This window comes from Pinus tabuliformis, chromosome 9 (assembly GCF_031772625.1).
Source record: "Pinus tabuliformis cultivar Carrire ecotype Pingquan chromosome 9, CPIR1, whole genome shotgun sequence".
In the NCBI taxonomy this organism is placed as follows: domain Eukaryota; kingdom Viridiplantae; phylum Streptophyta; class Pinopsida; order Pinales; family Pinaceae; genus Pinus; species Pinus tabuliformis.
The window spans coordinates 1,063,931,728-1,063,956,570 of NC_142307.1; positions in this window are offsets into that span (position 1 = coordinate 1,063,931,728).

A 24,843-nucleotide genomic window follows, 5' to 3' on the forward strand; every position below is an offset into this window, starting at 1 on the left:
AATAAACAATTTCTTGACTTTACAGCAAGAATTTTCAGGACTAAACATTGACATTGAAAGAGCAAGTCAATCACAGATACCTGAAAGAGCAAGTCAATCACAAATACAGAGTAAACTGAATAACAAAGCAATATCACCCAAAACAGCTAACCAAATGCTACATCCTACAATTTTCAACAAAGACAACATACAAGAAATCCAACAAATTAGTTGTGAGGAGACAACCAAAGATGAAGCTGAAGTGATACAATTGAAGGAAAATTTTCTTCCAACAGGCTTAGCTCCTTTAGAAGACATTTTCGACTCCAATGATGTTCCCAACAAACCAAAAATGCAGCCCCTCAACACTGCCATAGAAGAATGTAACATTGGGACTGCTGAACAACCCAAAATAATAAAATTGTCTGCTTCCTTACCTTCTGACCAAAAGCCTAAATGCATTGACCTTTTTAAAGAGTTCCAGGATGTCTTTGCATGGAGTTATGAGGATTTAAAATCCTGTGACACCTCTGTAATTCAACACACTATCCCTCTCAAGCCAGATCAAAAACCCTTTAAACAAAAATTGAGGAGAATCAACCCTATGCTTCTCCCAGCAATGGAACATGAGGTACAGAAAATGTTTAAGGCAGGCATCATAGCACCAATCAGATTCTCTGATTGGATTTCAAACTTAGTCCCTACAAGAAAGAAAACCGGTGAAATAAGGCTATGTGTTGACCTAAGGAACTTGAACCAAGTATCCTTGAAAGATAATTACCCCTTACCCAAGATGGATCACATCTTGCAGAGAGTAGTAGGGGCCTCAAGAATTTCTCTACTTGATGGATTCTCAGGTTTCAACCAGATCTTAGTTCATCCTGATGATCAGGACAAAACAACATTTACAACCCCATGGGGAACCTTCAAATATGTTAAAATGCCTTTTGGGTTGAAGAATGCAGGGGCTACATTCCAAAGAGCAATGGATATTGCTTTTGCCAAATAGATTCATGAATTTCTTGTCATTTATTTGGATGACCTCACACCTTTCTCCAAATCTGACCAAGAACATTTGAAACATCTAAGGCAGATATTCATAACTTGTAGGAAATATGGGATTTCCTTAAATCCTAAGAAATCCCTGTTTGGTTTGGAAGAAGGTAAACTGTTGGGCCACATCATTTCTAAAGATGGCATTAGGATTGATCCACACAGAATCCAGGCCATCTTACAAATGCCTCATCCAAGAAATGTAAAGGAATTACAAGCCTTTTTGGCTAAAATCAACTTCCTGAGGAGATTTATCCCAAATCTGGCCGAATTGAGCAGGTTACTAAATAACATGTTAAAAAAGGATTCAAAGGTAAAATGGGCGATAGAAGCAAGTCAAGCCTTTGAAGGAATAAAATTGGCCCTCACCCAAACTCCAGTCCTAACAAATCCACAATTTGATAGGGAATTTATCATATTTTCCTTTGCTTCCCAACACACACTTGCTGTTGTCTTATTATAGAAAGATGACCAAGGAAATGAGAAACCCATTGCTTTCTTTAGTAAAGCTCTTAGAGATGCAACCCTGAAATACCAGATTATGGAAAAGCAAGCATATGCCTTGGTCAAAGCTGTTAAAGACTTTAGGATCTACATCCTATACTCCCATGTTATAGCCTATGTACCAAGCCCAATTGTGAAAGACATAGTTACTCAAGAGAACTTAGAGGGCAGAAGAGGAAAATGGATTGCAAATATTTTAGAATTTGACATTGAAATAAAACCTACAAAACTGATAAAAGGACAAGGTCTGGCTAAATTAATGTCTGAAACAAATTTCCAAGCCTTGGACATCAACCAACTGGACAGTGAACCGGAGCTGGCGACTCCAAAGATCAATGTAGCCTTTGAACAATCCCCCTGGTACTCTGATATCTGTTATGTGTTACAAAACCTGTGTGCTCCCCCAGGATTGTCCAGAACTAAGTGTAGGTTCCTAAAAATGAAAGCTTATAAATTTTGTGTTATAAATGACAATTTGCTTTGCAAAAACCATGAAGGTATACTGTTAAACTTCTTGATTGAGAATGAGACCAACAATGTCACCAAAGAATTTCATGCAGGTGACTGTGGTGGACACTTGTATTGGAAGTCCACTGTGGATAAAATATTGAGGGCTGGTTACTATTGGCCCACTGTTTTCTCTGATGTCAAGAAATTCATCACCTCATGTCATAAATGTCAAGTGTTTGAGGGAAAGAGAAAGTTACTGCCACTTCCTTTGAGGCCTATTGCAACAGAGAGACCTTTTCAACAATGGGGCTTGGACTTCATTGGGGAAATTCATCCCTCATCTTCAGGCCAACATAGATGGATTCTAACAGCTACAGACTACTTTACTAAATGGTTTGAAGCTGTTCCATGCAGACAAGCTAATGATTCCACTATCATTCAGTTCCTTGAGACCAATATGCTTTCTAGATTTGGTTGTCCTGATAAGATAATAACAAACAATGCTGCTTCTTTCAAATCTAAGAAGATGGTGAATTTCTGCCACAAATTTCACATTACCTTGGGCCATTCTACTGCATACTATCCCCAAGGAAATGGCCTTGCTGAATCATCAAATAAAAGTCTGGTAAACATCATAAAGAAAGTGTTAGAAGAAAATAAAAAGAATTGGCATAAGAAACTTGTGAATGCCTTATGGGCAGATAGACTAACAACCAAGAGATCAATTGGGGTCAGCCCATATGAGTTAGTCTATGGATTAGAAGCTAAATTCCCTTCATCACTAGGGATTCCTGTCATGAAACTTCTTCAAGAAAGTCAAGCTGAACCAAATGACATGCAAAGAAGGATCAATCAAATAATATGTTTGCAGCAAACTAGAGATCAAGTTTACAGCAGGGTTCAAATTTTACAAGAAAAATTAAAGAAAGCTTTTGACAGAAGGACTAAGGCAGAAGATTTCAATATTGGAGACAAATTCCTCAAGTGGGATTCAAGAAGAGAGGATAAGGGAAAACATGGAAGATTTGACTCCCTTTGGAGAGGCCCTTTTGTCATACAAGCAATACAGGGAAATAATACTTACTTTTTGGAAAATTTGGATGGCACTGACTTAGGTGAAGATCCTGTGAATGGCAGGATGCTGAAGCACTATTTTGACTACCATCCATGAGTGCAGCCTAATTTTCCTTTGTACATAATCAGCTGTATATATTTTCTTTCAGCAGATAAATAGTTCAGTTTGAGAAGTCACTATAAATAAACAGAAAGGGGGCTTTACATGCCAGAAAGTCCACAGAGGTGATAGCTTCTAGTTTTGAAATACAAAGAGAGAATTTTCAAATTTTGGCAAGAATAGATCAAGGGCCAAGGCATTCTGACTTGCTGTTCTTGGTCTTTCAAGAAGAAAAACCATCCCCAAGTGGAGCCACTGTTAGCTACCTATACCAATAGGTTTCATATTTCATGATTGGCAAAGAAAGGTCCAAATATGCTCTGCTTTGGTGATGCAAAGATCCCATATTTCCAAGAGAAAACAATGTGTGTACATAGCTTGAGGTTGACTAAATTTTGATGGGTGGTCCAACAGCCTAATCTGGATCATACCATATTTCAATTTTCTGTTGTAAAATAGAGAAAGAAGTCTGTCCAAACTATTTAACCTTGGCAGACAAGTAGCTTAGGTAGAGAAGTAAGGTTCCCAACTGCTTAATCTGGGACCTTGGAAGCAATAAGGGTAGTTCTAGATAGAAAATCAAAAGAAAAGGCCAAAGAAAAGAAAAGGCACATAAGGGTCTGCAAGTCTAAGTGCACCCTCCAGGAAGTAACAAAAAATGCTAGGAAATAGATGGGTAAGTAAATGAGGCTGCAGAAATCTCATTCTTTTCAAGTGAGTGTTTGATAACATGTTTGCAAAGGAATATCAGTGGATTGAGAAGGTTCTCTTCTCCATCTTGTTGCAGCAAAACAAAGGAGCATGTCTAACTTCCCATTTTCCCCTTTCACATTCATTTACTAACATCCCTTCATCAGTACAGATTCATGGAAGAATTTAAGGTTTTATGTTGGTTCTTGCTCTTGTAAAAGCCACATTTCTTGTCTAAAAATTCTTTTCATTTTGATCTACTCCCTAATCTAAGTTGTTTTCATATAAACTTAGTGATATCACTCCTCATTCACTTTTCTCACTCATATTAACCCCTAACTTCTTATTATCTAAATCCCTTATGATTCCCTTCCCCCTACTACTATAACACCATGGTGTATAAATCCCCAGCATTGTATAAATATTCTCCCTTTTAGCACTATAGCTAAATAAGTTTGTTGAGGGAGACATTGGTCCACCAGGGACCAGGGTCAACCCTATCATGGGATTGCTCTAGCCTCTGGTTGGAGTAATAACCTCTCCCTAAGCACTCACCTCCCCTCCGTTCAGAAATTCCACAAAGAATCCCCTTACCTCTGCTAAAACCCACTAAAAACCCTTGTTCCTACAGAAAAAACCCAAAAAACCCATAAAAACCCTTAAAACCTAAAGTTCTCCGCCAAAATATTAATTTGAATATTTTAATATGTCGGCGGGACCCCCCCAACATGCACGATCTATCGGGAGGCCCGCCAGCCGTCCATCGTCTGCCACCCCCGATCCAACGGTGGGCGGGTATTTCCAGATCTGGATCTGCCGACCTTTAGCGTCCGGGGAACGGTGGTTTTCCGCCCTGTACATGGGACGCGTGGCAGGCGGCGGGGTTGTTCGGAGCCCCCCTCCCCGATACCGCCTTTTCCCAAAGGTGGTGCGGGGAAACCGCTTACCACCATCCCCGTTACCACCTCCCCCTTATGTCATCCATGCGTCATCATGACGTAGCACCATCTCCCGCCCCCGCGCCGCGTGGCCCTCCACGTAGCCCTGCCACCTTATCCGCCCGCCACCGTGTCCGGCCACGCTGGCCTACACCTCAGCAGCCACGTCACCCTTTGTACCTAGGCCTGCCATGACGTCATGCTGACGTCATCGGTGGAAAGGCGCCAATTACTCATTTTTTCTGAATTCGTCGTTAAAAGTCACGGTTTGGGCCGTTTTATGTCATTTTCAAGCGAAAAAGACATAGTCGTTGCCGCTGGTTCACTGCCAAATCGCCTCCGGACCTCCAAATTCAAACTTGCGACCGTGCCAACTCATCAACTCAGCTACATTCAGCCTTCACAGTTCGGCCCGCAGGCTTTCTAAGCGATTTTATACAGGTATTCACCATAATTCTCCCATTTCGCCCATGCATACCATTTCTCTGCAAATTCACCATTATAACACCTGTCAAGTTCCACAATTAAGCATTGTCTGCTACTTAAATGAGAGCTAAAGGAACCTGCATTGCCCCAGCACTATAAGTCGACATTGAAACAGTCAATTCGCGGACCAAAATTGTAAATTTGTCCTCCAGGTGCCCAGCATTGTTCCCTTTTGCCGGGTGTAGACCAGCTGCAGCTTTTTACCAAAGTAAAACTCACATACCCTCTGCAATTTGCCCCTAGCAATTCACAATCCCTGTGAATTTACCAAAAACTGCAGAAACACGCAGAAACAAGCCTGCCTTTTCAACTGTGAGGAGAATTTCAAGCATTGTCTGCAATAAGCCTGTCACTCAAATCTTTGAGCAACCTTGCAAACTAGTGTAATCACCTCTGTTAAATTCAAACTGCATAATGGCTGCTCCTACACCATCAGCCCTCAGTGTTGCTCCATTAAATCCACCAAATAAAGACCTGGAGTCCTTGCCTCTTGCTGACAAGGACTACCTCATTGAAGACTTTGTGGGTAACAGGGACTTCTTGCAGACCTTCAGGCAGTTAAGAGATGACTATCTGAATGGCAAGGACACATATGGGATATGGGAATCAAATCTGCCATACTACTGTCTCCCCTCTGTCAATGTTTTTTCGGAGATTATTCGCCTATGTTCTGAGAACTATGATGTGCAGCAAAGAGCTATTAAGTCTCCATCTGGGAGCATCCTCTTTCACATCAATCTTGAAACCATCAATAAGATGATCCACTTTGATCAAACTGAGCTGCTGTTCCCATTTTCCATGAATTACCTGCTGGACAATGGTGCCAAGATGACCAGTGAAGAGATCCAAAGAATCACCAAGACATTTATGAGGCCTAAGTGCTAGCCCACAGGGCCACCTCCCTACCTGGATGTCTTTTTCACTGATATAGGCAGGCTTTTGCTGGACATGATTGCCTATGTGTTGGGGTACAGAACCAGTGAGCATGTGGATGCAACAATGCTGGTATTGTTAGCTTCTTACAGCCTAGGCCAGCCCCCTGCCCGCAAGTACAACTTTGCTAAGTTCATAGCTAACAAGATTCATGATCAGTTGAGCAAAGTGAACAGAGAGGGTGTCTTCAAGTACTCGGCCTATATCTATCACCTTTTCATGTACTATTAGTCTGAGGCTTTTCCATGCTACATCAAAAAGCTGGATTATAGAGGGGAAAGAAGATCTGTTATCTTCTGGACCTCTGTCTATCACAAAGTCTCAAATTCACCCTATTCCTATTGTGAATTTGTTGACCAATTTGTATACCCAGTCTCTTGCCTATTGATGAGGTCCCCTCCTCCCAGAATATCAACTGAGATACAGAAAGCTCTGCAGCTTTCCAAAAAATACAAAATAGGTGATTGGTACCTATATGAGAATCATACAGTCATCAGAGTCTATGGCTGTGAGCTCTGTCCATACAGGCTCCCAAAATATGTGCCTGTGAGGTTATTTGCCTTAGAGTATTACAGGCAGTTGATTCAGTCCGACCTCACCCACTTCCACAGCTCCAAAAAGAAGGCTCACCTCAAGTTCAAACACCAGTTGGGCCCCTTCATCATGAATAAGAAAGAAGGATGGGAAGATGTCGACCTAATCCTCAAAGATAAATACAAGCTGTCATATAGTTTTCGGTGGGTCCCTTATGACCCTCAAGGCTTCATTACTGCTAGAAGAACCAAGTACAGGCTTCTAGGTTATAGGCATTGTCAATACCCACACATTGAAAGATATGCCAACCAGCAAGAATGGCAGCAGGGTACTCTAGTTGAAAAACTAACTGAAGAAGAGACAATGCTAAAGAATGTAAAGGAGCTTGAAAAAACTATTGACCTAGACTCTGTGCAGCAGGTACCTTTCAAACGGCCTTATTCAGCAGGAGAAGGGACCTCGGCCTCAAGGACTGCACCAGTCGCACAGGCACCTTCCACAGCAGCACCAGCTACAGACAAAGGCAAAGGGATAATGGGTGCAGAAGAAGAAACAGTGAAAGAAAAGCCTGCCCCTTCAAATGAGCAGCAGCAAGAGCCCCAACAAGGGCAGCAAACAGAACAGCAACAGGAGCAGATTGCCCCTCCACAAACGGAGCTACCGGCAGCTCCAACAATGCAAACTCCACCTCCACAAACTGAGCCATTGGCTACTCCAATTTTGCAGACCCCAGCATATGAGGAGAGGGGTATGAAAAGAGCCAGAGAAGAGTCCACCCTTGCTAGTGGATCCTCCCAGAAACCCCAGACCAAGAGGCCAAGAGCTGATTCCCCGGAGGTAGAAGACATCACTGAAGAATTCCTTGACAGTTCAAGGAAAAACAGGGAGGGCAGCCAGCACACAGGGACAAGCTCCTTTCAGCAGGAGCAAGGATTGCAACTTGGTTTGGAGGTGTCTTCCTCCTCCCAGCAGAGCAAGAAGCCCAAGAGCACTAAGGCTTCTTTCAAACAAATAAAGGCTCAGAATGATCTGCTGAGGGCAAAGGTCTACAAACAATTTATAGATGCAACACCAGCTCAGCAAGAAAGGCTAATGTCTGTATATGACATTAAAGAGGAAAAAATCATCCTCAGTCACTTTAAACCTACAATACCGCAGCCTAAGTCAGCTGCAGATTTTGTGAAGACAAGGGTGGAGGTCATGGCCAAAGACATCCATCCCATGGACCAAATTGAACTCCACAAGCAAGCTGGAGAGATGGTTTATGCAACCTTGGTGAAGAGGGCAACCATGGCCCATGAGCTAAAGGAGTCCCTGAAAAATACCAACACACAGTTGGATTTTGAGAGAATGTCCTCCCTGGCCAAAGAAAATAGAATAAAGTCACTTGAGGACATCATTATTGATCTAGGACATGATCCTAATGATCCAAAGGGTGTAAAGTCCCTTCTGAAGAAGAAAGAAGATGACCTAAATGCATTAAAGAAGAGGTTAAAGCTGCTGCCCACAGAGCACCCTCAAACAGTAGAGCTACAAAAGGAAAAACAGGTTGATGACCAACTGGACCTCATAATGCAGCTAAACTAGAGGGTCCTGGATTTGGAGAAAGAGCTGGAAGGAGCATTACAAGATAAACAGGGAGAGTCCACATCCCAAGCTCCTCCAACTACTTCAACAACATCAACAACTACAGGGGCAGTAGTGGCCCCCACAACAGAAGCAGCAGGAACAACAACAGCTCCAGATGCCAGCACAAGTGTAGAAGAATTGACTAAGGCCATCAAGGAAATGGAGCTCCAGGCAAATGAGATAAAGAAGGCCAAGGAAAAATTGGCAGAACTGGATGCCAAGTATGACAAATCAAAAGTAACTGTAGCAGAGCAGGGCAGAGAAATAAAGGCCCTAAAAGACAAGATAAAGGCCTTAGAGAATGAGCTGAATCTAGAGACTGCCATGGCCGACATAAAAAGGATTCTTTGGGCCAAAATTGGCCAATCCATCAATCAACAATGGAGGTCAATCAAAACAATACATGAGCAGATGGACTTAATGGGCCAAGCACAAGCAGAAATCCATAAGGCCAAAACATTACTGGGAGACAGACCTGAACAGGCCAACAGAATGATAGACTTCCTGAATAGGAAAGAAAAGGAGGAACTGGTAGCCATAGGCATTGCTAACAGAACAGAGGCTGTCCTCACTGCCAAGAAGGTACTAACTCTCAGGAATTATGTACAAACAGTGGAGAGGAAGTGCTATGAGATACAGGGTGATGTGGAGGAATATAAACTCAAGATGGCAGTGCTGCAAGCAAAGGGCCTGCCCAGCCTCCTAAGCGGTGCAGGAAGATTGGTCCCCCGAGATCAATTTGCCAACAGAATGGCAACCTATATTGAAAATCAGATTACTGCATCTGGCAGTACATCTGAGCAAACAGTACCTCCCACGGGACAGAGCTTATATGATAAACTTGAAGGCCTGTTCTTCATTGAAAATGAGGTGAATCATCTTTTTGAAACTCCTCCTAACTTTTATAGATATACAGAGGCCGATGAGACTTTGATAAAAATTCGGAGACATCAAATGCCTAAGGAGGATTGGTGGCAAGCAATGCTTCAGATTTTGCCACGGTAGCCTCAGTTGTTCGGCCACTGCCAGCTCCAGGTCACAACAAAACAAACAGCATGACAAAGTCAGCATGAAAGGCAGCTGAAAGGTGACTCAGCACATGGACAATGACAGCTAGCCTAAGGGATAAGACAATACGCAAATTTTGACAGCGTATCCTCAACCGACTCCAACAGCTGCCAAACCAACTGCTTTTGACTATTTTGACAGCTAAGGCACTAAAGAGTTATTTCAACATTAACTCTCTCAGCTACAATGCTCCAGGAGTTGGCATAACATAAATGAACCATTAACTCATTCTCTGATATTTTTCTTATGTAAATTTTGTATATATACCCCCCTTGGCAATGCATTAGGGGTTGGTGATTTTGACTCTAAGGCAAATCTATTGTATACTTTCAGTTTATCTAATACAAAGGGCTGGACTAGCTCAGTGATTTCCTGAAATACTCGATGTCTGGATGATGCTATGTGTGCTGATGCAGAATTCCTGTGCTGCCTGATGAAATAACAAGTTTTCCTCAATCTCTGTTCTTGTCTTCTTATGTTTATTAAATCATACTCATGTTACACTAAACTAGCAGTAAAGAAAAAGAATAGTGCAGGATTTGTTTTATTACACCTTGCGCTCAATTTTTACTGCTGTAAATGTTTGTCTTCAGAATTAACCATGGACATGAATTCTTAATTGCTCATGTTTCTATTAATTCTATATGTATGAATGTTATCTAGAAATTCCCCATTGCTTCCAGAATAATATTCTCACTGTCTTTCTTAAGCAGTTTATTGTAAGATTCTTAATTGCCTTGCATAAACTGGATACACCACATTCAATCACCATTTCAAAAAATTGTTTCTCAGACACTAATCTGGCTCTACAGCATCACTTCATTACCACACAGCACATCAAACAAACTAAAGGACCACTGACTCCATGCCCAATGGACTAAGACATGCTAGTAGGTACCTATATATATTGACTGGAATCATCACCAAACACATTCCAAAAACAAAACCTTGAACATCATAGCTAGCCTAAAATACTGTCAGAACAGAGACAAATCATAAAGAGAGAGCCCTCTCTGATTACAGTTTGGCTAGAAACTGTAAATCCAAAGATTGGTTAGTGGTTACCCCGGCCGTATTCCCTTGGGAGTCATAGGGAACAACCTGGGTGTTAACATAATTGGCGACTCCACTGGGGAAATATTATTTCTCAACTGTTGTCTGTCTCTAGACAGTGGTTCTAAAAATTTGAGCAGTCCCTTGAAACAGTTCTAAAAATATCCTAAAATATCAAAAAACAAGTTCAGAAGCTGGCTCCTAAAAGGGAAACTATACATACTAGGTCAAACCCTGACGCCAATCCACCAGCTATTTTTGAAAATCCTAATACCATCCCCAAGATCATTAGGAAGCAGCGGGAACAGGAGACCCTTGCTGACTCAAGTCCTGAGACAGCTCGTCCAAACCCTGTGCCAACTCCAATCAAGGTTTTATTTCGGTCTACCCTTGGTTCCCCCAGCTCACCATCCACATCTCAAAGCCCTCCTTTCACACCTTCATCCACTGCACATATTCCCTTGACCAACACTCTAGTTTCTACCGGTCCCATCAACCCTGTAGTACCCATCGTCCCTGTTATCCCGTTTATCCCTGTCAATCCCATAAACCCTGCAAATATGGCCAATAGGTATGCACCCTTGCAGTTACCTGCTAATGCTGCAGCTCTACCCCAAGACTACCAATCTAAGATCTCATATTTTGACTCCACTGGCCCCTTCACAGCTATTCAGCATGCCAAAAGGATGCAAGATCATTTTGAGACCTATGAAATAGATGATGACAGTGTGAGAATGAGGATGTTTGTTCAAAGTCTGACTGGGGATGTAAGAACCTGGTTTAGATCCCTGAATGCAAATTCCATCACAACTCCTGATGAGCTTTATCAAGCCTTTACTAACAGATGGGAGAAAAAGAAAGATCCTCTGCACATACTTGGTGAATATGACACTATCAAACGAGGTCCTCAAGAGACCGTTCTGGAGTATTGTGCAAGATTCAACAATGTATATAACACAATCCCACAAAATTTAAGACCTCCTCCTGATTTGGCCTTGTACAAATTTCCTGATGGTTTTGACCCTGATATGGCCTATCAGTTGAAGGAGAGAGCTCTTGAAACCCTTGCTGATGCCCAAAAGGTTGCTGTCACAGTGGAAGCTAACCTGATTGCCAAAAGAAACAGAGCAAGGTTGGAAAAGAGAACCACCTTCAAAGAAGAACCCTCAGCCTTTGATCAAAAACTGGATGAAATACTCAGTGGTATGAAGAGATTGGGTGATAGAGTGGAAACGGTTGAGAGAAAATCATCATGGGAAGCACCACAAAACAACCCTCCTAGGAATCCAAATTTTAGGAGAACTCAAAATCCAAACGTTGGCAAGGCCAGTTCTGACCCAGACATAAGACCCCCTTTCCAAGAGAATTATGCTGAGATTTCCACATCAAGTGAACCCAATGAAGATCCCCACATTAATTTAATGGGTTTGGATGGTGAAAGTCAAGTCTTTTTAACACAAGAAGATCATACGAATGATGAAATCAAGCTGTTCCAAACCAAATCAGGTGAGTCATTTGACTTTAAATAAGGCTATGACACAGATTTTTATGAAGTCCATAAACAATACAAGTTAAGGAGTAGAACTGTAAATGTAACGCAGCCTGAAAAGATAAAGGATAGCTAGCAGCCCAAAAGAGCCATAGTCACAGAGCCAAATGACACAACGGAATCACTTGCAAAGGAAGTAACCATTGAAGAAGTCACTGAACCATTTTCTTCAAAACAACAGCCCATGGCTACATCATCCTTGCACCCTAACCCAAGTGTCACTCCTCAAGAGATGAGCAAGAAAGACAAGCCTCAAGATCAAGATAAGAATCAAGAAGAAGAGTTAGTGAACAAGGAAAGAACTGTCATCCACAACCAAAAGACCCAATCTGAGAAACCCTTTGACCTGGAAACTGAAATTAGTAAATTGAAGGTAGCTATTCCTCTTTCAGAACTAGCCAAGCATGACATTTATAAACAACAAATCAAGAAGTCCCTTCAACTTACTAACAACAAAGATGATGTCAATGTGTTGGATGATACCCCAGAATTGCTGTTCGGTCCAGAAGTTGATGGAAAAACAATAGTCACAGGGATCTTACATTTTTATGTCAGTTTACATGTTCATGATAAGATATTGCACAATGCAATGTTTGACTCAGGTGCCTCTCACAACCTCATGCCAAAAGCAGTCATGGAAAGATTGAATCTAGATATTACAAGACCATATAAGGACCTATTCTCCTTTGACTCCAGCCAAGTCAAGTGCTTAGGTCTAATAAAAGATCTATGTGTGTCCCTTGTTCAGTACCCAAATAAAACAATTCTAATGGATGTTGTAGTTGATGATATCCCTCCCAAGTATGGGATGCTCTTATCAAGATCATGGGGGGCTAAAGTCCAAGGTTCCCTACAACTAGACATGTCATATGCAACCATTTCTGTCTTTGGGCAACCAAAAAGACTATACAGAGAAACACTTATGAAATACATGGTCAGCAGTGAAGAAAAGCCCCAAAATTTTCCCATATATGCTGTCCATTCAGACATAGACTCATACATTCTCTTCAATGATAATACAACTCCCTCAAACAAGGATGTTGAAACCAATACACTCATACAAGAGGAGGACACTGATGAACAAACCGCTACCCAAGAAATAATGGTTAAACCATCTCTAAACAAAGCTGCTGTTTTAGAAATCAAGCTACTTCAATCAAGTGATCAGAGTGTCCTAGAAGACAAACTAGGTGAAAAACCAGAGCTTCAACTCACTATCCCAGATCACAGAGAAATTATTAAATCACCCCTAGAAAAAGAGAACCTATGGTTTCTAGAATTTGATGGGTCAGTCAACAAGTTAGGGGCGGGAGCAGGGGTTTGGATACATAATAAACAACACAGTCATGCAGAGGGCCGAGCCTATAGGTTAAACTTTAGATGCACCAACAATATGGCAGAATATGAAGCTCTCTTGTTAGGCCTTAAGCTAGTAAAATCCTTACAAGCCATAAAGGTTTCAATTATGGGAGATTCAGACTTGATCATCCAATAAGTAAAGAGAAATTTTGTTACTAATGATAAAAGACTGAGATCTTATAGGTTTGCTGCTGCTGAACTACTACAGTCCTTCACTGAATTCCAGATTACCAAAATTCCTAGAACCCATAATCTGCATGCTCATAGCTTGGCCACATTTGCAAGTACCTTCAAGCTACCTTTTGAGCCCCACCACTGTTTTTCAGCCGAGATAAAACACAGACCATCTGTCCCAAACAATGTCAAGGATTGGCAAGTGTTTGATGATGATACACAAATAAACAATTTCTTGACTTTACAGCAAGAATTTTCAGGACTAAACATTGACACTGAAAGAGCAAGTCAATCACAAATACCTGAAAGAGCAAGTCAATCACAAATACAGAGTAAACAGAATAACAAAGCAATATCACCCAAAACAGCTAACCAAATTCTACATTCTACAATTTTCAACAAATACAGCATACAAGAAATCCAACAAATTAGTTGTGAGGAGACAGCCGAAGATGAAGCTGAAGTGATACAATTGAAGGACAATTTTCTTCCAACAGGCTTAGCTCCTTTAGAAGACATTTTCGACTCCAATGATGTTCCCAACAAACCAAAAATGCAGCCCCTCAACACTGCCATAGAAGAATGTAACATTGGGACTGTTGAACAACCCAAAATAATAAAATTGTCTGCTTCCTTACCTCCTGACCAAAATCCTAAATACATTGACCTTTTTAAAGAGTTCCAGGATGTCTTTGCATGGAGTTATGAGGATTTAAAATCCTATGACACCTCTGTAATTCAACACACTATCCCTCTCAAGCCAGATCAAAAACCCTTTAAACAAAAATTGAGGAGAATCAACCCTATGCTTCTCCCAGCAATGGAACAAGAGGTACAGAAAATGTTTAAGGCAGGCATCATAGCACCAATCAAATTCTCTGATTGGATTTCAAACTTAGTCCCTACAAGAAATAAAACCGGTGAAATAAGGCTATGTGTTGACCTAAGGAACTTGAACCAAGTATCCTTGAAAGATAATTACCCCTTACCCAAGATGGATCACATCTTGCAGAGAGTAGTAGGGGCCTCAAGAATTTCTCTACTTGATGGATTCTCAGGTTTCAACCAGATCTTAGTTCATCCTGATGATCAGGACAAAACAACATTTACAACCCCATGGGGAACCTTCAAATATGTTAAAATGCCTTTTGGGTTGAAGAATGCAGGGGCTACATTCCAAAGAGCAATGGATATTGCTTTTTCCAAAGAGATTCATGACTTTCTTGTCATTTATTTGGATGACCTCACACCTTTCTCCAAATCTGACCAAGAACATTTGAAACATCTAAGGCAGATATTCATAACTTGTAGGAAATATGGGATTTCCTTAAATCCTAAGAAATCCCTGTTTGGTTTGGAAGAAGGTAAACTGTTGGGCCACATCATTTCTAAAGATGGCACTAGGATTGATCCACACAGGATCCAGGCCATCTTACAAATGCCTCATCCAAGAAATGTAAAGGAATTACAAGCCTTTTTGGGTAAAATCAACTTCCTGAGGAGATTTATCCCAAATCTGGCCGAATTGAGCAGGTTACTAAATAACATGTTAAAAAAGGATTCAAAGGTAAAATGGACGATAGAAGCAAGTCAAGCCTTTGAAGGAATAAAATTGGCCCTCACCCAAACTCCAGTCCTAACAAATCCACAATTTGATAGGGAATTTATCATATTTTCCTTTGCTTCCCAACACACAATTGCTGTTGTCTTATTACAGAAAGATGACCAAGGAAATGAGAAACCCATTGCTTTCTTTAGTTAAGCTCTTAGAGATGCACCCCTGAAATACCAGATTATGGAAAAGCAAGCATATGCCTTGGTCAAAGCTATTAAAGACTTTAGGATCTACATCCTATACTCCCATGTTATAGCCTATGTACCAAGCCCAATTGTGAAAGACATACTTACTCAAGAGAACTTAGAGGGAAGAAGAGGAAAATGGATTGCAAATATTTTAGAATTTGACACTGAAATAAAACCTACAAAACTGATAAAAGGACAAGGTCTGGCTAAATTAATGTCTGAAACAAATTTCCAAGCCTTGGACATCAACCAACTGGACAGTGAACCGGAGCTGGCGACTCCAAAGATCAATGTAGCCTTTGAACAATCCCCCTGGTACTCTGATATCTGTTATGTGTTACAAAACCTATGTGCTCCCCCAGGATTGTCTAGAACTAAGTGTAGGTTCCTAAAAATGAAAGCTTCTAAATTTTGTGTTATAAATGACAATTTGCTTTGGAAAAACCATGAAGGTATACTGTTAAACTGCTTGATTGAGAATGAGACTAACAATGTCACCAAAGAATTTCATGCAGGTGACTGTGGTGGACACTTGTATTGGAAGTCCACTGTGGATAAAATATTGAGGGCTGGTTACTATTGGCCCACTGTTTTCTCTGATGTCAAGAAATTCACCACCTCATGTCATAAATGTCAAGTGTTTGAGGGAAAGAGAAAGTTACTGCCACTTCCTTTGAGGCCTATTGCAACAGAGAGACCTTTTCAACAATGGGGCTTGGACTTAATTGGGGAAATTCATCCCTCATCTTCAGGCCAACATAGATGGATTCTAACAGCTACAAACTACTTTACTAAATGGATTGAAGCTGTTCCATGCAGACAAGCTAATGATTCCACTATCATTCAGTTCCTTGAGACCAATATTCTTTCTAGATTTGGTTATCCTGATAAGATAATAACAGACAATGCTGCTGCTTTCAGATCTAAGAAGATGGTGAATTTCTGCCACAAATTTCACATTACCTTGGGCCATTCTACTGCATACTATCCCCAAGGAAATGGCCTTGCTGAATCATCAAATAAAAGTCTGGTAAACATCAAAAAGGAAGTGTTAGAAGAAAATAAAAAGAATTGGCATAAGAAACTTGTGAATGCCTTATGGGCAGATAGACTAACAACCAAGAGATCAATTGGGGTCAGCCCATATGAGTTAGTCTATGGATTAGAAGCTAAATTCCCTTCATCACTAGGGATTCCTGTCATGAAACTTCTTCAAGAAAGTCAAGATGAACCAAATGACATGCAAAGAAGGATCAATCAAATAATATGTTTGCAGCAAACTAGAGATCAAGTTTACAGCAGGGTTCAAATTTTACAAGAAAAATTAAAGAAAGCTTTTGACAGAAGGACTAAGGCAGAAGATTTCAATATTGGAGACAAAGTCCTCAAGTGGGATTCAAGAAGAGAGGATAAGGGGAAACATGGAAAATTTGACTCCCTTTGGAGAGGCCCTTTTGTCACACAAGCAATACAGGGAAATAATACTTACTTTTTGGAAAATTTGGATGGCACTGACTTAGGTGAAGGTCCTGTGAATGGCAGGATGCTGAAGCACTATTTTGACTACCATCCATGAGTGCAGCCTAATTTTCCTTTGTACATAATCAGCTGTATATATTTTCTTTTAGCAGATAAATAGTTCAGTTTGAGAAGTCACTATAAATAAACAGAAAGGGGGATTTACATGCCAGAAAGTCCACAGAGGTGATAGCTTCTAGTTTTGAAATACAAAGAGAGAATTTTCAAATTTTGGCAAGAATAGATCAAGGGCCAAGGCATTCTGACCTACTGTTCTTGGTCTTTCAAGAAGAAAAACCATCCCCAAGTGGAGCCACTGTTAGCTACCTATACCAATAGGTTTCATATTTCATGATTGGCAAAGAAAGGTCCAAATATGCTCTGCTTTGGTGATGCAAAGATCCCATATTTCCAAGAGAAAACAATGTGTGTACATAGCTTGAGGTTGACTAAATTTTGATGGGTGGTCCAACAGCCTAATCTGGATCATACCATATTTCAATTTTCTGTTGTAAAATAGAGAAAGAAGTCTGTCCAAACTATTTAACCTTGGCAGACAAGTAGCTTAGGTAGAGAAGTAAGGTTCCCAACTGCTTAATCTGGGACCTTGGAAGCAATAAGGGTAGTTCTAGATAGAAAATCAAAAGAAAAGGCCAAAGAAAAGAAAAGGCACATAAGGGTCTGCAAGTCTAAGTGCACCCTCCAGGAAGTAACAAAAAATGCTAGGAAATAGATGGGTAAGTAAATGGGGTTGCAGAAATCTCATTCCTTTCAAGTGAGTGTTTGATAACATGTTTGCAAAGGAATATCAGTGGATTGAGAAGGTTCTATTCTCCATCTTGTTGCAGCAAAACAAAGGAGCATGTCTAACTTCCCATTTTCCCCTTTCACATTCATTTACTAACATCCCTTCATCAGTACAGATTCATGGAAGAATTTAAGGTTTTATGTTGGTTCTTGCTCCTGTAAAAGCCACATTTCTTGTCTAAAAATTCTTTTCATTTTGATCTACTCCCTAATCTAAGTTGTTTTCATATAAACTTAGTGATATCACTCCTCATTCACTTTTCTCACTCATATTAACCCCTAACTTCTTATTATCTAAATCCCTTATGATTCCCTTCCCCCTACTACTATAACACCATGGTGTATAAATCCCCAGCATTGTATAAATATTCTCCCTTTTAGCACTATAGCTAAATAAGTTTGTTGAGGGAGACATTGGTCCACCAGGGACCAGGGTCAACCCTGTCATGGGATTGCTCTAGCCTCTGGTTGGAGTAATAACCTCCCCCTAAGCACTCACCTCCCCTCCGTTCAGAAATTCCACAAAGAACCCCCTTACCTCTGCTAAAACACACTAAAAACCCTTGTTCCTACAGAAAAAACCCCTAAAAACCCTTAAAACCTAAAGTTCTCCGCCCAAAATATTAATTTGAATATTTTAATATGCCGGCGGGACCCCCCCCAACATGCACGATCCGTCGGGAGGCCCACCAGCCGTCCATCATCTGCCACCCCCGATCCAACGGTGGGCGGGTATTTCCAGATCTGGATCTGCCGACCTTTAGCATCCGGGGAACGGTGTTTTTCCGCCCCGTACATGGAACGCGTGGCAGGCGACGGGGTTGTTCGGAGCCCCCCTCCCCGATACCGCCTTTGCCCAAAGGTGGTGCGGGGAAACCGCTTACCACCATCCCCGTTACCACCTCCCCCTTATGTCATCCATGCGTCATCATGACGTAGCACCATCTCCCACCCCCGCGCCGCGTGGCCCTCCACGTAGCCCTGCCACCTTATCCGACCGCCACGGTGGCCTACACCTCAGCAGCCACGTCACCCTCCGTACTCAGGCCCGCCATGACATCATGCTGATGTCATCGGCAGAAAGGCGCCAATTACTCATTTTTTCCGAATTCGTCGTTAAAAGTCACTGTTTGGGCCGTTTTATGTCATTTTCGAGCGAAAAAGACATAGCCGTTGCCGCTGGTTCACTGCCAAATCGCCTCCGGACCTCCAAATTCAAACTTGCGACTGTGCCAACTCATCAACTCAGCTACATTCAGCCTTCACAGTTCGGCCCGCAGGCTTTCTAAGCGATTTTATACAGGTATTCACCATAATTCTCCCATTTCGCCCATGCATACCATTTCTCTGCAAATTCACCATTATAACACCTGTCAAGTTCCACAATTAAGCATTGTCTGCTACTTAAATGAGAGCTAAAGAAACCTGCATTGCCCCAGCACTATAAGTCGACATTGAAACAGTCAATTCGCGGACCAAAATTGTAAATTTGTCCTCTAGGTGCCCAACATTGTTCCCTTTTGCCGGGTGTAGACCAGCTGCAGCTTTTTACCAAAGTAAAACTCACATACCCTCTGCAATTTTCCCCTAGCAGTTCACAATCCCCGTGAATTTACCAAAAACTGCAGAAACAAGCAGAAACAAGCTTGCCTTTTCAACTGTGAGGAGAATTTCAAGCATTGTCTGCAATAAGCCTGTCACTCAAATCTTTGAGAAACCTTGCAAACCATTGTAATCACCTCTGTTAAATTCAAACTGCATAATGGCTGCTCCTGCACCATCAGCCCTCAGTGTTGCTCCATTAAATCCACCAAATAAAGACCTAGAGTCCTTGCCTCTTGCTGACAAGGACTACCTCATTGAAGACTTTGTGGCTAACAGGGACTTCTTGCAGACCTTCAGGCAGTTAAGAGATGACTATCTGAATGGCAAGGACACATATGGGATATGGGAATCAAATCTGCCATACTACTGTCTCCCCTCTGTCAAAGTGCCAAATATGTTCATCTTTTTATATTGCAAAAGTTCCATATTTTGTAAAAGGATTAGAGGAAGGTTAAAGAATGTAAAGAGGGTATGCCCTAAGAGAAAAATCAAAGGGAAAGAAAAATCAATTGGTCAGAAAAATGATAAAAATGAACCCCAAAGAAAGACCAGGAAAGTGGCTAGCCAAAATGCCACTCCTAGCTTGATGGATGGCCCAACAGTTCAATCTGGACCATGCCATGTTTTAAATTGCTTGTTATAGACTAGAGAATGAATATCTGTCCAAACAGTTCAAGCTTGGTAGATGAGTAGATAGGCAGAGAAGTGAAGGAGCTCAACTGCTTAATCTGGGCCCTTGGAAGAAATAAGGGTAGACTTAGATAGGAGGACAGTCAAAATAAAAGAGGATAATCAGGGTCTGCAAGTCTAAGTGCACCCATTCAAAATGAAGAAAAGATGTTAGGTATATTAGGCTGGGTAAGCAGTTTGAGGTTGCAGAAGCAAGGTTTTGATCACCTCATGTAATGTCAATCAGAGCTCATCTCACCAAGGACAGGAAGGTCAAAGCAGTTATCTAATGACATAACTATGGAAGCATGGCTAACTCCCTTTCATCCCCCCCAAAGTTTCTTGCTAACACCCCCTTAAGGACCTTGGGATCTGCCCAATAAGTCCTGCTCTCACTTCATTTTTGTCAAATACTAAGTCAAGTTTTGGGTTTTCTTAAGGAAAAGAAGCCACATTTCTTGTGTAAAATCCTCATTCTAGATTCCATTCATTTCTTATATCTAAGTTTTCCTTCATAAACTTAGCTTCATGCCCCTACACTTTCACTTCACAAGGTCATATTAACTTCTAACTCTATTATCTAGCTCCCTAGATCACTTCCTTACCCCTATTGCACAAAAAAGTATATAAAAGAACCCAAAAATATTAAATATTCCCACCCCATGGCACTATATCCATATAATTCAATCTTGGGAAATAATAGTCCATTTGGGATTATTATGAACCCTTCCGCGTCCTAAATTCAGAATTAGTTTAACCTCTGGTTAAATTAACAACCATAATAACCCGTTCCTAAATCACAGTTCATTAACCCCTCTGCGTTCATATAAATTTCCGGGTTTCTATTTAAATGTTTAAACTAAATACTAAACTCTATCCCCGGCGCATACCCATAATACCCATATAACCCAAAGTCTAAACCCCTGCAACATTATATAAAGATTTAAATATTCGGGTGGGTCACGTACGTTAACATCCTGTTAGATCGCTATTTCGTCCACCGTCGGATCGGGCCCTCCCCATCCGATGACTCTCTATGATATCGGGGTGCCCCCGACGTACGGGAGTTAGCGTCTGATGGAGGGTGGTTTTTCCACCGTACGCGGGGACGCGTGGCTCGTTCTAATTACATCAAGCCCGCGCTGACACTTACCACTCTAGTACCAAAGGCGGTCCGATAAAAACCACTTACCGCCTTCTGTCCGGGCACCACGTCCCTGTGACGTCACCTCCGCGTCAACCCACTGCTGCTCCGTGTCACCGCCACCACATCTGCCTGTGTCCCTACCCTGCCACCGTGTCCTGTGCCACGTCGTCGCCCCAGTCAACTACCACGCCACCTTGCTGTACCCGGAACCCGCTGATGACTTCATGCTGACGTCATTGCAAAAAAGCGCCAAAATGCCGCAAAAAACCAAATTTGCGTTAAAACTCGCGAAAATGTCATTTTTGTTTGTTTTTTATGCAACGAAACGATGCAAGTTCTTGCATGCAACTTACGTCCAGTTCTCATCCGACGTTCCCATCAGCCACCCAGGCCTACTCGTCCTGCAATCTGACCTCTTCGGCCTCCGCATACAACTCTTCACCACAACAATATCTCGAAATAATAGGTATTTACCCGAAGAAATGCTTGTAACCCTATTTTTTATAGTTTCTCTACAAAAAATCGCTAATACACCTAAAATTCACTTGAAAGACATCAGAACTCGCGAGCTTCTCCTCGAGAAGAACAAGTGCACAATTTGGGACAACAAGAAACAATGGCAGATCGGCCGGTTTCTACAGATGAACAGGGTCAAGGGCAGGACCCTTTAACTCAAGCAAAAGTGACTGAAATTCCTGTGTTGCAGACTCCTGCCAATGAATAAAGAGAAAAGAAGAGGGATAGACAGGAAGAAACACCTCCAGGGACATCCACAGAGCAACAAGCAGAAAAGAGACAAAGGTTAAATCCTTTTTCGGAGGAAGAAATGCCAAAGGGGCCCACTGAACAGCAAATTCCCCCAAGCATGGAGACATCGGCCAGCTCCTTTCAGCAGGAGCAAGAGAGACAACAGGGGGTGGAAGTAACATCCACTAGGCAATAGGGCCGATAAGGCTCTGATATTAAAAAAGAATTCACTTATATCAAAGCTAGGAATGAGCCAGTGAGATTACAGCTGTACAACCAGCTAATAAGGATGGGAGAATGACCCTCGGTCACTTCAGACCTACAACTCAACAACCCCAATCAGCTGTGGACTATATTAGAACCAATCTGGAAGTGTTCGCCAAAGACATCCATCTGATGGACCAGATTGAATTGCACAAGCAGACGGGGGAGATGGTATATTCTGCTTTAGCAGATAAAACATTGTTATCCCATAGTTTGCAAAACTCTTTGCACAATATTGCTGCCCAACTAGAGTTGGAGAAAGCTTCATCATAGGCCAAGGACAATAGAATCAAGTCCTTGGAGGAGATCATCATAGAGCTGGGACATGATCCCACTGATCCCAAGGGTGTGCAAGCTTTGATAAAAAAGAAAGATGAAGACATAGCTACCCTTAGAAGACAAATCAAGTTGTCACCCACATTACATCCTCAAACTACAGAGGTGGCACAACAAAAAGAGGAGTAGGATGTCATAGCTTTGCTTACGACCTTACATAAAAGGTTGGTAGAGACAGAGAATGCCCTGGAGGCATCATTACAGGGAAGACAAGAAGAGTTGGCCTCTCAGCCAATTCAAACAACTCAAATTCTCACAGCTGCTCCTCCTACGGCCACCACAACAGTCCCTCCCACTGTTGCAACATCAGAAGCAGGTGCCTCAGGCTCAACACCAATTTCAGCAACTACTTCAGCACCTACATAGCAAGGCACCAGCTTGAGAATGGACAATATGATGAAAGAAATAGAAGCCTTGGAATTGCAAATGGCAGAATTGAAAGAAACCAAGGAAAAGATGGCTAGAATTGAGGAAAAATATGACAAGTCAAAGCAGGAAGTAGTTGAGAAGACAAGGGAAGTGAAAGCCCTGGAAAAAAGAATAAAGGAGCTGGAGAAAGAGCTTACTTTTGATAAAACTCTAGTAGATATCAAGAAATTTTTTTTGGCCAAGATTGGCCAATCCATTACAGACCACTGGCAGTCCATTGAAACCATTCATGAGCAAATGGATTTGATAAGCTTGGATGAGTTTGAAAACCAGAAGGCTAGAGAATCTTTAAGAAACATGCCCGAGCAAGCTAATAGAATGATCCAATTCCTGAATACTCACAGGAAGGGGCAGTTGGCAGCATTAGGAATCAGGAACAGGACTGAAACTATCTTGCTAATAAAAAGGGTGTTAACCCTTAGGAATTTTGTGCAGACACTGGAAAGAAAATGCCAAGAGATGCAAGTAGAGGTGGATGAGTTCAGAATAAATATCACAACATTACAGAGCAGAGGGCTACCTAGCCTAGTAACTAGTGCTGGAAGGCTACTGTCACATGAGCATTATGCCAACAGGGTGAACAATTATGCTGCCAATCAAATCACAGCTTCCTCAAGCACATCAGAAGAGACAGGGCCTCCATCTGGACAGAGTGTCTTTGATAAATTAGAAACTCTATTCTACATTTCACATGAGATAAACCATCTCTTTGAATACCAGCCAAACTTTTACAGATACACAGAAGCTAATGAAACACTAATAAATATACAAAGGCATCAACTACCTACAGAAGATTGGTGGAGAGGAATGATGGAGACGTTGCTCAGGTGATTTTGGTTATTAATTCTTTTTGTAAACTACAGTTCATCATATACAGATGGCATGGTCCACCTGTCAAAGGATCAAAGTAGCGTAAAGAAGAATGGGAATGTTAACTATAGCTCATTAAATGTAAAGTAACCTAGCACCAAGGATGAAGACCAAGATAGCAACACGCAGCGTACCAGCATCAGAACAACACACGCAAAATAAATGCGCAGCAGGAAATTGACTCATTCAACCCAGAAAGTCAAAATTTTCTGACAAAAGAGACAGCTAGCAAGCCAATATTAACTGCAGTGTTTAATTCTTCATTTACTCCCTTGGAAGAGTTGGTGATGTAATTTATTGCATGAAGACTCATCATCTAAGTATTTTGTATCTTATTTTTGTATATATACCTCCCCATAGAACGTATTTGGGGTTGGTTGGTGATTCTCTCTAAGAGCTACGCTGTAAATTTTTAAACTTTTAATACAAATTGTTGTTGAAGTTGATACCCTCTGTGCTGTCTGGATGTGAAATGAACTGCGTTCTGCTATAGAATTCCTGTGTCATTTAATGGAACAATAAGTTATTCTAACCGTGTTTTCTCTTTCTGTGTTTGCAAATTTCACATATGTTTCATGATCTTAGTAATAGAGAAGAAAGAATAGCTCAGGACTTGTTTAAATACACCCGCTGCTCAATCTCTGTTTCTAATTGTGTTTTCTTTAGAATTAGTCATAAATATGAATTCTTAATTGCTCATGTTTGAACTGATTCTCTCATTATGGATTCTGTTTAGGAATTCTTAACTGCTCCTAGATAATATTATCACACTTTCCCTCTATCAGCATAGTGAAAGATCCTTGATTGCCTTTCATTCCCTGATTTCTTGCCATCGATTCCCAGATTTGAAGAATTGTTACATAGGTGCCTATCTGGCTCTGTAGCATTACCTTTACACAAGAAACACTTACAGCAATATACCATCATTGACTCCATCGCCCAATAGTCTAGAATGTTCTGAAACTGCATCCCAGTTCTGCCTGAACTCATCATCCAACCAAATTTAAAACAAACTCTATGCATCATAACTAGCCTAAAATTACTCCACAACAAAGCTAAAATATAAAGAGAGAGC